This window comes from Salvia hispanica, chromosome 2 (assembly GCF_029641045.1).
Source record: "Salvia hispanica isolate PSC_SH4W2 chromosome 2, Shi_PSC_v1, whole genome shotgun sequence".
Classification (NCBI taxonomy): domain Eukaryota; kingdom Viridiplantae; phylum Streptophyta; class Magnoliopsida; order Lamiales; family Lamiaceae; genus Salvia; species Salvia hispanica.
This window is the reverse complement of record NC_142693.1, coordinates 53,766,311-53,769,768: the sequence shown is the minus strand read 5'-3', so window position 1 is coordinate 53,769,768 and position 3,458 is coordinate 53,766,311.

The window sequence follows — 3,458 nt, the reverse complement described above, 5'->3', positions numbered from 1 at the left end:
TTCTATATCAATTTTGAAATCCTAAGCTGAATTTCAGCCCTTGGTTTCTTAATCTTGTGGTTGAAATTTGTTCTCTAGTTATATACTTAAGGAGTACTTGTCCTATATCACTACTCTATATATATATATATATATATATATATATATATGTTTGTGTTAAAATGACAACACCCCTTAAGGTAACACCATACCACCAATCCTAGCCAATCATTTGTACACATGGACGAATAATCAGCTGCCATGTGGCAATCATAAAAATTGCTCAAGGGTAAATTTTCGCGGACTGCAATATCCAATACGCAAGACTGCAATTTTTCTCGCCTGCAATATCTAATACGCTGGACTGCAATCTATAGATTGCAGTCTAGTGTATTGGATATTGCAGTCTAACGTTTATAATATTGCAGTCTAGCGTGGTGTCACAGTGTCATTTTAAGAGTGTTGTCATTTTAACGCACTCATATATATATATATAGGGATGTATTCAAATCCTTTTCATATCTTTTGTCCTTTTTCCTTCTTAATCCTAGCCCCACGATTTTGTCATCTGACGGTTAGATTAATGCCACGTGTCATTTAATAATGCACATTTTCATTCTAATAATGCACAGCGGCTAATAATGCAACATTATAGACTAATAATGCACATTTTCATTCTAATAATGCACAACGGCTAATAATGCAACATTATAGACTAATAATGCATTGATCACAACCATCCAATTCAAGGATCCATGGGCTGAGATTAAGAAGGAAATAGGACACTTAGGCTGCAAAGGAGCCTAACACACCCCTATATATATATATATATATATATAGGGATGTATTCATATCCTTTTTCCATTTTTTGTTCTTTTTCCTTTTCAATCTCAGTCATCCATTTTCAAGATTTGATGGCTTAAAATAAGGCTGCCTCTATTTAATTAAAATGATTAAAAAAATCGAAAAGGTCAAATTTGGGATACACAAATTAATTTGTTATGGTAATTTCCTAGATTATCTCTATCAAAGATTGCAACGGTTTTTTTTCCACGATTACACGCTGCAATCTTTCTTCTCTCCCTTCTCTCCCTAAAATTTCAGCGTGAGTTCTCCATTGAAGACATTCTCAGTTTTAAATTGTTGTCTTTTTTTATAAATCGAAGAAGGCAGGATTGAGAGAGCGAGGAGAGCGGTGGAGAGATTCAATCACGATGCCAATTTCCAATTCCTCCACAATTGCATTTCGCATCTCTTCGCGCAACAGTTGAGATCGGATATGGAGATGTAGAAATTGGGGGAATTGAACAATTTTTCTTCTCTCCCTCATCGTTTTTTCTCCATTGAAGACCTTATCAAGAAATTGATGTCGTCTTTTTTCAATGGAAGACATCTGTTTTTGTTTTTTTATTGATAAATTTTGGTAGAAAGTTATTGTATTAGATGTGTAATTGACATCTATGGTTTTCTGTATTAGTTTGTGATTAGTTCGTTCTTGTATTTAGTTTTATTTTGCATTAGTTGTCGTTTTATTTTTATGAAATTATCAATTGTTTACAGATTTTCATGTTTTCTTTTTGTAAGTTACAGCTTGTAAATTTTCGACAAGTAATGTACTATATTCAGTGTATAATGTAAATTGTAATAATGTACGATTATAGCTATATAATGTATATGGCGTATTTGAATAATGTACATTACAATGAGTTTAATGTGTGACAGAAGTTAAATCCATTCCTATAAGGTTTAGCAATCCATGGGGCTAGGGTATAGTACCAACTCATTAACAAAACCTTGACTACGGGAAGGGAGTTAGAGCCATTCTCATAGGGTTTAGCAATCCATAGGGCTAGGGCATATTACTAACCCATACATCAAAAATTAATTTTTGAATTATGTACGTATTTCAGGGAATAACGTTTAGGCTAAGTAGAACCAAATAATGTACGCCAAGTGGCCTTTAATGTACATGTGTAAGTATTTAATGTTTGGCGAAAGTTGAATCCATACCCTTTGGGTTTAGCAATCCATAGGGCTAGGTTGTAGTACCCACTCACAAACGAAATCATCACCAAGCGCAGAGAGTTTGAATCATTCCCCTTGGGTTTAGCAACTCATATGGCTAGGTTATAGCACCACCACATGAATTAAATTTCATTTTTAATGAGTTTAAGATTTGGTACGATAAATAATATACCAATAGCATCTAATAATGTACATTCGAATAAGTGAATAATGTACATATTGAAGAGAATAATGTTGAAAGGAAATTGAATAATGTACAGATTGAAGAGAATAATGTTGAAAGGAAATTGAATTCAAACCATCCCAATTGCTTTACATCTTCTTAAATCTAGACAAATACCCTACAAATCTATTTCAAATCAGTTGGACACCTCCTGAACAAGAAAGATAAAAGCTCCAAAACCCAATTCATGGACGGCTTTCTTCTGCCGTGGAGTTAGACTTTTTAAACAGTTCAGGAACTCGGTTGGGGTCCGTCTAGAGTAGAGATGGTCGACTTTCTTCCCCCTCGGCTTCCTTTTCTCTGCGTCTTCATCAGAGGTACTCGTCTCGCCCTTTGCTCAACCAATCTCCCGGAACTTCAAAAATCAATAATGTATTGCATTAATATTATATAATGCACACTACTTGTTGTATAATGTACACATGGAAAAAAATAATGCACGATTGAATATGACATTCAATCAATATTCGATCGATTTTTTTAAAAAAAACACAAAACATAATGTATACCACTGTCTACAGTAATGTACCAATAGCAGCAAATAATGCACATATGAATACAAATTTCACTCATTTTCAGGTATTTTATCACAGCATACAATAATGAACAACAAAGTGCTATATAATGTACGAAAACCAATAAATAATGCACAATTCAAGGGAACCAATCGTTGTAAATGAACACAAACTCATCATATACACCATATTTACTGTAATGAACAACTTCTCGACGCTAACAAAAGGCAAGTGCAACAGATTGCTATATGATGTACAAAAACCAACAAATAATGCACAACTTCAAGGGACACAATTCCAAGTAGCTTAACACACAAAATTCATATAAACAACTGGCTTGAATAAGGTATAACTTCTTGAAGACTACAAATGAAAAAGACATGAGATTGCTCACCTGCATTTTGGGTGTTTAGGGTATTAGATTGTCTGCCTCTTTTCGTCATGGTTGTTCTGTCAGACAAACCAACAATCAATTAAAAATAACAAGATGTAGTCTGCAAAATCCACCATTACACAATTATAAAGCAGTAATTAACTACAAACTTCAACAATGGATAAAACCCTGACAAAAACGACAACGATTTCATGATTTACGGAAAAATAAACAGACGATTTGTGAAAATCGTGAAACATCAACCCAAGGTTTGTGAAAATCGGAGATTCAAAGTGTCCATTATCCAAAAAATGGAACTTTTAACACCTACCTTGTTGTCGAC